The sequence below is a fragment of the Convolutriloba macropyga genome, chromosome 10 (assembly GCF_964194025.1).
Source record: "Convolutriloba macropyga chromosome 10, txConMacr16.3, whole genome shotgun sequence".
Taxonomy (NCBI): domain Eukaryota; kingdom Metazoa; phylum Xenacoelomorpha; order Acoela; family Convolutidae; genus Convolutriloba; species Convolutriloba macropyga.
Genome location: NC_134477.1, coordinates 34,177,667 through 34,189,781, shown reverse-complemented (window position 1 = coordinate 34,189,781; position 12,115 = coordinate 34,177,667).

Genomic DNA, 12,115 nt, shown 5'->3' with positions numbered 1-12,115 from the left:
GTTTTTTGCAAATCATTTTTTTTTAAGTAGGCAATTTATCAAGTGAAGCTGAGTTTCGGTGCAAAAATTTGACATTTGGAGGAAATTGGCGGTTGGCACATCTTCTCTCAAGGCCATTTCTTTTCCTGGAAAGCCAAAATGTTGGAGATAAAACAGTGATATCGTGCAAACAGTTCTTCAAAAAAGGATCTCATTGAAAAATTTTTCGAAAACTTTTGTGAAAAGAGTGTTTTTACAAATCGCCAAATGCATGAAACGCTAATGCAACAAAACACTTGAAACTCACAAATAACAGACTAATCCAATTGCAGCCGGAACTTCCAAAAAACGCAAAAAACGTTGTTTTTTAGTTGTTTTTTTAATAGGAACAATATTTTTTTTCACGGCTCTCCACGTCAAAACGAAATACGGCTGTCTTTCCGTAATACGCCTGGAATTTTTTTTAGCACAAAATGACGCACGCAAAAGAGGTTTGGGATGAGGGGTCAAAAAAAAATCCCCAGTGGGCCAAATGGCCCACTGGGGATTTTTTTATGTTTTTTGCAAATAATTTTTTTTCTAAAAGTAGGCAATTTATCAAGTGAAACTGAGTTTCGGTGCAAAAATTTGACATTTGGAGGAAACTGGCGGTTAGCCGATCTTCTCTCAAGGTCATTCGTTTTCCTGGAAAGCTAAAATGTTTGAGATAAAACAGTGATATAGTGCAAACAGTTCTTCAAAAAAGGATCTCATCGAAAACTTTTGTGAAAAGAGTAACTTTACAAATCGCCAAATGCATGAAACGCTAATGTAACAAAACACTTGAAACTCACAAATAAAAGACTAATCCAATTGCGGCCAGAACTTCCAAAAAAACGCAAAAAACGTTGTTTTTTTAGTTGTTTTTTTATTAGGAACAATATTTTTTTTCACGGCTCTCCAAGTCAAAACGAAATACGGCTGTCTTTCCGTAATACGCCTCGAATTTTTTATTAGCGCAAAATGACGCACGCAAAAGAGGTTTGGGATGAGGGGTCAAAAAAAACCCAGTGGGCCAAATGGCCCACTGGGGATTTTTTTAATGTTTTTTGCAAATCATTTTTTTCTAAAAGTAGACAATTTATCAAGTGAAACTGAGTTTCGGTGCAAAAATTTGACATTTGGAGGAAACTGGCGGTTAGCCGATCTTCTCTCAAGGCCATTTCTCTTCCTGGATAGCCAAAATGTTTGAGATAAAACAGTGATATCGTGCAAACAGTTCTTCAAAAAAGGATCTCATTGAAAAATTTTTCGAAAACTTTTGTGAAAAGAGTGTTTTTACAAATCGCCAAATGCATGAAACGCTAATGTAACAAAACACTTGAAACTCACAAATAACAGACTAATCCAATTGCAGCCGGAACTTCCAAAAAAACGCAAAAAACGTTGTTTTTTTAGTTGTTTTTTTATTAGGAACAATATTTTTTTTCACGGCTCTCCAAGTCAAAACGAAATACGGCTGTCTTTCCGTAATACGCCTGGAATTTTTTATTAGCGCAAAATGACGCACGCAAAAGAGGTTTGGGATGAGGGGTCAAAAAAAATCCCCAGTGGGCCAAATGGCCCACTGGGGATTTTTTATATGTTTTTTGCAAATAATTTTTTTTCTAAAAGTAGGCAATTTATCAAGTGAAACTGAGTTTCGGTTCAAAAATTTGACATTTGGAGGAAACTGGCGGTTAGCCGATCTTCTCTCAAGGTCATTCGTTTTCCTGGAAAGCTAAAATGTTTGAGATAAAACAGTGATATAGTGCAAACAGTTCTTCAAAAAGACAGTTCTTCTTAACAAATTCCTCAAATATACCCAATTTTTCATAATCTTCATGTTTGAACGGTATTTAGGAAAAGTCAATTAGAATGAGTTCTGCATTTCGATATGCTCTTGAAAAACAGTTCAGCTGATTTTCAATTAGGTGCCCAAAATAATCAAAAAAAGTTTGCCAGAAATTAAAAATTCTCAAGATTGTTGCCGGATTCTCGCAAGATTTTGAATCTGGATTAAAAAAATTTCTCTTGATTATCAATTTGGTAACTTGTTTTTATTAGCGATATTGTGTCTCAAAAAAGTTTTCTAGAGTGTTTTTAAATTTATTTTACTTGTTTTCTTGCGTTGATATCTTGCAAGATTGCAGCAAGTATCTTGCAAGCTTTGAATCATCTCAAAATATTCTAGCGAGATCTGAATGCGTTCATCTTTAGGAAACGACTTCACTGATTTGAAAATAAACGCAAAACACGCCAAATAACCCATGAAAACATCATTAGCACAATCTGAAAGACCAAAACACGATGAGAAGCTTGCTCGAGAGAATGCCCAACATAATCTTAGAATTCGCCCTACGTGGACAGATACATCACGAGGAAGTCATTTCCTAGCTTCACAACTGCTGCCGACTGCTTCGATTTAAATAGAGGAAAGACATGTTTGTTATAGCTGTTTGTCAAAGTTATGCCTGTTATGTTTAACAATTGACCTGCACTGCCACATAAATTTGGGCGAATTTTTTTTCGTGTTTGGTGTTTGTTAAATTTCTGGTCGAATTTTTGCATTTTAATCATTAAACTTTTGAAAGTCTTGAAAATGAGAAGTGTCTTTCTTTTGTCGTAGTTTCACAACCCTTTTTAGCCCAATTTCTGATTCGGCCATCATCCCCATAACACTTACCCAAATTCCAAGGAGTAGTAGGAGTGGAGTAGGAAAATGGGCACCGGGCCAATTCCGAAATTGGTCAAAAAATCCATTTCTGAATTTGGGCAACCCTCTTCTGAATTTGGGAGGCGGAAGTTTTTCGTAAAATGGTCTTCCTAATTTGGGTAAAATGTTTTTCACGGCTATTCTGAAAATGGTCGAAGAAATTGCCCAAATTCAGAAAAGGCTACTACTACTACTACTACTACTACTACTACTACTACTACTACTACTACTACTACTACTACTACTACTACGGCATTTCTGAATTTGGACCGCCAAATCCACGGATTTAGCATACCCCCGCGAACAATGAAAACGCGTTCCGGGTCCAAAACACATGCCATAAAGTAATAGGTCAACGTATTTGTAGCTCAAAAATCGAAAAAAGCCCCGAAAAAACAGTTCATAGGACCATTTTTAAGTTGATCGAAAATTTTTCAAATTTTTTTTTTTGCAAATTTTGGTATTTTTTTAGACTTTTTCTCACAATTTTTCCAAAAAAAATGCATTCTGAATAAAGTACGGCTCACGCACAATCCGTAGCAAATTGATTGATGGTTTTAAATTGAATATTCGAGGATTTATGAACCAAGCGGAGTAGGGTACCAAAAGCGGCCAAACACCACAAAAACTGCGAAATCCAGAAAATGCATTTTCTCCGCAAATACACGTTCTTTTGCAAAAATTTTTTGATATGTGTCCTGTCGGAGTACTTTAAAGCATATTTGGTATTTGCAAGATAGTGCGTAGTCTTTTTAGAAACGACCGTTTTTTCATCTTTTGATTCAGGTTTGTACTAGTAGACCTCACCTGCAAAACCCAAGGATCCAAAAATAAGTGATTTGGCAAAAATCATCATAGAAACCTGAAATTTTGCATGTGCCTTCCCTTTAGTACAACAAACTCATATGCAAAGTTTTGAAACAAATGATCTTATTGATTTTGAAAAAAAAGGGTTGAAAAAAAAGCGTTCTTAATTTGGGAGGCGGAAGTTTCCCTTAGTCTGGCCACTTCAGCATTTCTCCTGAACCCATGAGAATTTGCCACTAAAACAACTCATTTGAAAGTCGAGATTTTAGGCACATGCCGGAGACAAATGCGGCCATAAAAAAATGCCAGTGACAGTTTTTTTTTTAAGAAGTTGTGTTGATGTCAATTTCGAAATCAGACCGTTCATCAGAAAACTTGAGGCCATTTCAAAGCAATAGTTATTTAACTTTTAAAAAAAGCTGCCTTTGATTGCTGCTGTAATGCAGTGATGGTCTCCTTAAAAAAACAGACCTACAAGTTCTAGAAGGGGGCAAATTGAAACAATTTTTCTGCAAGGAAGTCCTAGAATTTTTCATTTTTGAATGATCACTGACACTGACTTAATTCGTTCTACGCCTCGTTTTTTTGCAGCGATCAGGTGTTTATTTTTACCGGGATGAGGCTAAAGTAAAAAAAAATCTGTAAAAAACGTTTTTGGTGATATTTAGAGCTTTTGATTGCATCAGCGAAATTTTTCTGAATTTGGGTATGGAAAATTATTCCAATTCCAATCCGCTTATATAAAAATACTCTAGGTACTCTAAACGTACCTAAATGGTCCAAAAGCGCAATTTTTATAATCTTAGCAGATTTGTCTGCAAATGGCATTGAAAAAAAAACATGAACCAATGGTTCTGCTTTTATATAAGTATTCGCATTTACTGCAAATCTATAAATCAAAAATATTTCAATTTGCTTTTCTCTAATCAATCCTGTACTTGAGATCTTCTACGCAAAAATTGGACACAAACAAATATGTCCACGTCAACTACAATGTAGGAGCTTTGCAACGATATGTGTTTCATTTGGTTAGTTATTCAATTAACATCCAATATCTTTACTTTTTACAAAAATTTTTAGAAATCAGCACGAAAAATGACAGTTTTGAAAAAAAGTGATACTTACAGCCCTCTTACGATCCCAATTAGCTAATGGCTGCAACAAAGGGATTCTTGTCTTCAAAGTGGACTATATATCAATTCACTTGAGTGATTATTCGTTGAGAAATTTTACATCATTTACAAATCGAAATTTCAACTCGCTGACCAGTGCTTCTAGGAGACATAAACGCACCTAAACGGTCAAAAAGTGCCCTTTTCTTTTTCCTTGCGCAATTGTCTACACAAGAGCTTTTCAAAACTTTATATAGGGTCATTGTACCAGTCTTAAAAGTGGGCGGACTCAGCCACTATTTACCAAGTCATAATAGCTTCGATTTTTCTTTTATCTTTGAAGCCACTTTAGGTACCCTTGAAGCAATCATTTACAAAAAATAAAACATACGACTGCAAAGCATATCTGAAATGCATTAAAATGAGCTATAAAAAACGCAAATTGAGCTAATATTTGTTACGTTCTGAGTAAAACAAACAAACATCGAATCTTGTCTATTTTGGGCCTAAGCGTTCAAAGGGTCGTTTCATGGTCAAAGCGGTCAAAAAACGCATGTTATATTATCATCGCGCAATTTTGTAAACAAGATCTTTTCGAAACTTTATATAGAGCTATTGTACTATTTAAAAAAATAGGTAGACTTAGCCAATATTTACCAAGTCATAAACGACTCGATTTTTCTTTTATGTTTGATGCCGATTTAGGTACCCTTGAGGCTTTTATTCATAAAAGTAAAAAAAATGGCTGCAAGTCCTCTTTTATGAGCTTTAAAATGAGCTATATATGAAGCAATGTAAAACAATATTTGTTACCTTTTCATAAAAAACAGTCACTAGTTCTATCTTGCCTTTTTTGGACCTAAGCGTTCAAAGAGGCGTTTCATGTTCAAAGCGGCCAAAAAATGCCTGTTTTATTATCTTCGCCCAATTTTCAATACAAAAAAACTTCAAAAATTTATATACTGCAATAATGTCGATCATAAAATTGGTCAAAAATACCCTCAGGATGACAGAATAGATAGAAAACTTGAAAATATTTCGTTTCTCCAGGTGTTTTTGCTTCCTAGAGCAAAAATTTAGAGAAAGAAAGTGCAAATTATTGTTTTAATATAATCTCCCACATTGAAGAAGTTCAAAAATACAATTTTTAACTCATTGGACGCCTATTTATACACCACAGGATGACAGAATACATAGAATCCTTGAAATTCGTTTCTCCAGGTATTTTTCTCCCTAAAGCAATGTTTTTCCGCAAAAAGCCTGGAATTTTTTATTAGCGCAAAATGACGCACTCAAAAGAGGTTTGTGATGAGGGGTCAAAAAAAAATCCCCAGTGGGCCAAATGGCCCACTGGGGATTTTTTTTATGTTTTTTGCAAATAATTTTTTTCTAAAAATAGGCAATTTATCAATTGAAACTGAGTTTCGGTGCAAAAATTTGACACTTGAAGGAAATTGGTGGTTAGCAAATATTTTTGCAAGGCAATTCGTTGTCCTGGAAAGCCAAAATGTTTGAGATAAAACAGTGATATCGTGCAAACAGTTCTTCAAAAAAGGATCTCATTGAAAAATTTTTCGAAAACTTTTGTGAAAAGAGTGTTTTTACAAATCGCCAAATGCATGAAACGCTAATGTAACAAAACACTTGAAACTCACAAATAACAGACTAATCCAATTGCAGCCGGAACTTCCAAAAAAACGCAAAAAACGTTGTTTTTTAGTTGTTTTTTTAATAGGAACAATATTTTTTTTTCATGGCTCTCCACGTCAAAACGAAATACGGCTGTCTTTCCGTAATACGCCTGGAATTTTTTATTAGCGCAAAATGACACACGCAAAAGAGGTTTGGGATGAGGGGTCAAAAAAAATCCCCAGTGGGCCAAATGGCCCACTGGGGATTTTTTTTTATGTTTTTTGCAAATAATTTTTTTTCTAAAAGTAGGCAATTTATCAAGTGAAACTGAGTTTCGGTGCAAAAATTTGACATTTGGAGGAAACTGGCGGTTGGCACATCTTCTCTCAAGGCCATTTCTTTTCCTGGAAAGCCAAAGTGTTTGAGATAAAACAGTGATATTGTGCAAACAGTTCTTCAAAAAAGGATCTCATTGAAAAATTTTTCGAAAACTTTTGTGAAAAGAGTAACTTTACAAATCGCCAAATGCATGAAACGCTAATGTAACAAAACACTTGAAACTCACAAATAACAGACTAGTCCAATTGCAGCCAGAACTTCCAAAACAACGCAAAAAACATTGTTTTTTTAATAGGAACAATACTTTTTTTCACGGCTCTCCACGTCAAAACGAAATACGGCTGTCTTTCCGTAATACGCCTGGATTTTTTTATTAGCGCAAAATGACGCACGCAAAAGAGGTTTGGGATGAGGGGTCAAAAAAAATACCCAGTGGGCCAAATGGCCCACTGGGGATTTTTTTTTATGTTTTTTGCAAATAATTTTTTTTCTAAAAGTAGGCAATTTATCAAGTGAAACTGAGTTTCGGTGCAAAAATTTGACATTTGGAGGAAACTGGCGGTTGGCACATCTTCTCTCAAGGCCATTTCTTTTCCTGGAAAGCCAAAGTGTTTGAGATAAAACAGTGATATTGTGCAAACAGTTCTTCAAAAAAGGATCTCATTGAAAAATTTTTCGAAAACTTTTGTGAAAAGAGTAACTTTACAAATCGCCAAATGCATGAAACGCTAATGTAACAAAACACTTGAAACTCACAAATAACAGACTAGTCCAATTGCAGCCAGAACTTCCAAAACAACGCAAAAAACATTGTTTTTTTAATAGGAACAATACTTTTTTTCACGGCTCTCCACGTCAAAACGAAATACGGCTGTCTTTCCGTAATACGCCTGGATTTTTTTATTAGCGCAAAATGACGCACGCAAAAGAGGTTTGGGATGAGGGGTCAAAAAAAATACCCAGTGGGCCAAATGGCCCACTGGGGATTTTTTTTTATGTTTTTTGCAAATAATTTTTTTTCTAAAAGTAGGCAATTTATCAAGTGAAACTGAGTTTCGGTGCAAAAATTTGACATTTGGAGGAAACTGGCGGTTGGCACATCTTCTCTCAAGGCCATTTGTTTTCCTGGAAAGCCAAAATGTTTCAGATAAAACAGTGATATCGTGCAAACAGTTCTTCAAAAAAGGATCTCATTGAAAAATTTTTCGAAAACTTTTGTGAAAAGAGTAACTTTACAAATCGCCAAATGCATGAAACGCTAATGTAACAAAACACTTGAAACTCACAAATAACAGACTAGTCCAATTGCAGCCAGAACTTCCAAAACAACGCAAAAAACATTGTTTTTTTTAATAGGAACAATATTTTTTTTCACGGCTCTCCACGTCAAAACGAAATACGGCTGTCTTTCCGTAATACGCCTGGATTTTTTTATTAGCGCAAAATGACGCACGCAAAAGAGGTTTGGGATGAGGGGTCAAAAAAAATCCCCAGTGGGCCAAATGGCCCACTGGGGATTTTTTTTATGTTTTTTGCAAATAATTTTTTTTCTAAAAGTAGGCAATTTATCAAGTGAAACTGAGTTTCGGTGCAAAAATTTGACATATGGAGGAAACTGGCGGTTAGAACATCTTCTCTCAAGGCCATTCCTTTTCCTGGAAAGCCAAAATGTTTGAGATAAAACAGTGATATAGTGCAAGCAGTTCTTCAAAAAGACAGTTCTTCTTAACAAATTCCTCAAATATACCCAATTTTTCATAATCTTCATGTTTGAACGGTATTTAGGAAAAGTCAATTAGAATGAGTTCTGCATTTCGATATGCTCTTGAAAAACAGTTCAGCTGATTTTCAATTAGGTTCACAAAATAATCAAAAAAAGTTTGCCAGAAATTAAAAATTCACAAGATTGTTGCCGGATTCTCGCAAGATTTTGAATCTGGATTAAAAAAATTTCTCTTGATTATCAATTTGGTAACTTTTTTTATTAGCGATATTGTGTCTCAAAAAAGTTTTCTCGAGTGTTTTTAAATTTATTTTACTTGTTTTCTTGCGTTGATATCTTGCAAGATTGCAGCAAGTATCTTGCAAGTTTTGAATCATCTCAAAATATTCTAGCAAGATCTGAATGCGTTCATCTTTAGGAAACGACTTCACTGATTTGATATTAAACGAAAAACACGCCAAATAACCCATGAAAACATCATTAGCACAATCTGAAAGACAAAACACGATGAGAAGCTTGCTCGAGAGAATGCCCAACATAATCTTAGAATTCGCCCTACGTGGACAGATACATCACGAGGAAGTCATTTCCTAGCTTCACAACTGCTGCCGACTGCTTCGATTTAAATAGAGGAAAGACATGTTTGTTATAGCTGTTTGTCAAAGTTATGCCTGTTATGTTTAACAATTGACCTGCACTGCCACATAAATTTGGGCGAATTTTTTTTCGTGTTTGGTGTTTGTTAAATTTCTGGTCGAATTTTTGCATTTTAATCATTAAACTTTTGAAAGTCTTGAAAATGAGAAGTGTCTTTCTTTTGTCAGAGTTTCACAACCCTTTTTAGCCCAATTTCTGATTCGGCCATCATCCCCATAACACTTACCCAAATTCCAAGGAGTAGTAGGAGTGGAGTAGGAAAATGGGCACCGGGCCAATTCCGAAATTGGTCAAAAAATCCATTTCTGAATTTGGGCAACCCTCTTCTGAATTTGGGAGGCGGAAGTTTTTCGTAAAATGGTCTTCTTAATTTGGGTAAAATGTTTTTCACGGCTATTCTGAAAATGGTCGAAGAAATTGCCCAAATTCAGAAAAGGCTACTACTACTACTACTACTACTACTACTACTACTACTACTACTACTACTACTACTACTACTACTACTACTACTACTACTACTACTACTACTACTACTACTACTACTACTACTACTACTACTACTACTACTACTACTACTACTACTACTACTACTACTACTACTACTACTACTACTACTACTACTACTACTACTACTACTACTACTACTACTACTACTACTACTACTACTACTACTACTACTACTACTACTACTACTACTACTACTACTACTACTACTACTACTACTACTACTACTACTACTACTACTACTACTACTACTACTACTACTACTACTACTACTACTACTACTACTACTACTACTACTACTACTACTACTACTACTACTACTACTACTACTACTACTACTACTACTACTACTGCTACTAACCGGAGTTCTTGCCTATTTTACCGGTTATTACCGGTGACACCTCGACCGGGGTTGAGTCTGATCAGAAGTGGATTCGAGCGCAGGAGCGGACTGAAACTGCCGAGCGCATTTCGACCGCACACTAATGGTCGAGCACAATTCGAGCGCAAAGAGACTGTCGAGCGGACTTGAGTCTGGTCATAGGCGGTTCAGAGTGCACTACTTGCGCATGAAGACAGTCGAGCGCGCTTGAGTTTCGATCAGGGAAATTTTGGTCTGGGACTGTCTGGACCAGGGCGATTTCGAGCGCACACCTCAGCCTGGGCCACTACAAGTCAGAGATTCACTTGTGAACAGACCGTCGTTGGACGAAATTTCGTATTAGAAATTTTGTTAAGCTCTGAACTCGGTGGACATCAGAAACCACGTAAACGAAATCACGTTTGAGCAAAATCACCTAAACAAAATCACAAAGACGGTTGAAGATAAGTTAGTTTGATGCATTTTCCCGCGAGGTTTTAGATAGTGAATAGGTGATTTTTCATCCGTTTCGATAGGCAATTTATGCAAATTTCTTCCAAAAAAGCAACAGGGGCAAACCTAGAGATTCAGCTTTAAGTACATGAGAAATCAAAAAAAAAAATTTTCTTCCAAAGAATTGCGTGCCATATCTTTTTGCCGAACGACCTCGAATGTACGCATAAAAACATCACACCGTAATAGAACCAAGTTGCTTTATTTTTTTGTTTTCCAACGCAACGTCGCTCCAATAGATCATCAATCGTTTGACATTGATGGTTCTGTTGTTCCTGGTGCAGACAAAGTACGAGAAGATAAACAGTTGTGAAGGATCCTCGGCCAAAATGAACTCTAATATGTATTAGTAATCGAATTTGACTCGACATATTTTTGGACATTGGTGTGGCTTAAGATGAATCCAAAGCAAGCCGAAGTAAAAGTAAGCCGACATAAAAGCAAGCCGAAAGTTATGTAATTGTTATGCAATCTATCAGAAATAATACATTGTTAACCGTTACAATCAACACAGCGCATATAGTATTATAGTGCATAATGTATTCCAATGCAGAAAAGAAACAAAAGTACGTCAATTACGTCAAAAATATACGTCAAAAATACGTCAAAATTTTATACCTCAAAAATACGTCAAGCAGACTGCTGTCCATAGCCATGCCTCTCATCCGCTGTGGGATGTAATCCGGAAACCAAGGGCCGGTTATCCCACCGGTCCGCCAAGGGCAACTTTAAATTCGGGTATCTCACAATTTTTTCGGCTTACTTGACCTCATTTTCAAAGTTCGGCTTGCTTGCCTATCGGCTTAAACCTTTAATCTCATGAATCGCCTAAATTTTGCCTGAAAAAGCGCGGCTTTGGTATTGTTATCCTCAAAGTATTAGCAAAGAGATTTTTAAGACATTCCCAAGGACGGTAAATTTGAGAGTATTTGAACGCTATCTTGAAAAAGTTTCACACGTCGGAGGCATTGTCAGTAGAGATGAACTCGGCTCTTACAAAAGCGCTGAATTAATATTATAAGGAAGGTTTTGAATACTCGTTTAGGGCGTCTATGAATTCCACTGACTTCGTTAGGAGATATCGGATCTTTTCAACAATTGCCCTCCTTGTAAAAGGGGATCTATTCATGAATAAAATTTAGGCGAGCAATTTATTATCCAATCAGAGACAACTAATAACTTTCCATCCAGGCGCATACTATGTTCAACTGAATAGAAAAAAAATACGCCATGCTATTTTAAATAGCCAAAATGGAGTCCAGAGCGAAAACAATTTCCAACTGGCAGGTCGGTGGTTGCAATTGGAGCTCGTTGTGGCTTCGCCGCGATAACCGACCCGCCATTTCCGGATTCCATCCCACAGATCATGAGAAGCATAGCCGTGAACAGCGCTCCGCAATTGCGGTTAAACTAATATTCGGTTATCTAAACTATAAGCCAAATAATATTGTGGTAATGCATAGCACAGAAGGTGGGCGATTCTCTCCTAGATACCAAGGGGGGGGGGGGGGCAAATGTTGAAAAGATCCGAGATATCCATTAACAAATATACAATTATTTGTAAGAGTGCTAGGCGATTGTAAGCTATTTTAATTCTCATGGTAAATGCAATGTGGAAGCATTTTAAAAATTGGCGAGCAGATGAGCTCAGAAAAGTTGTCAAAAACTGTTACTGCTTCCCAGTTGTAACAAAACTGGTGCATTAGAAAGACCCGGACTGAACTGAAAGTCACGATCAATACTGGGCCAGTCTA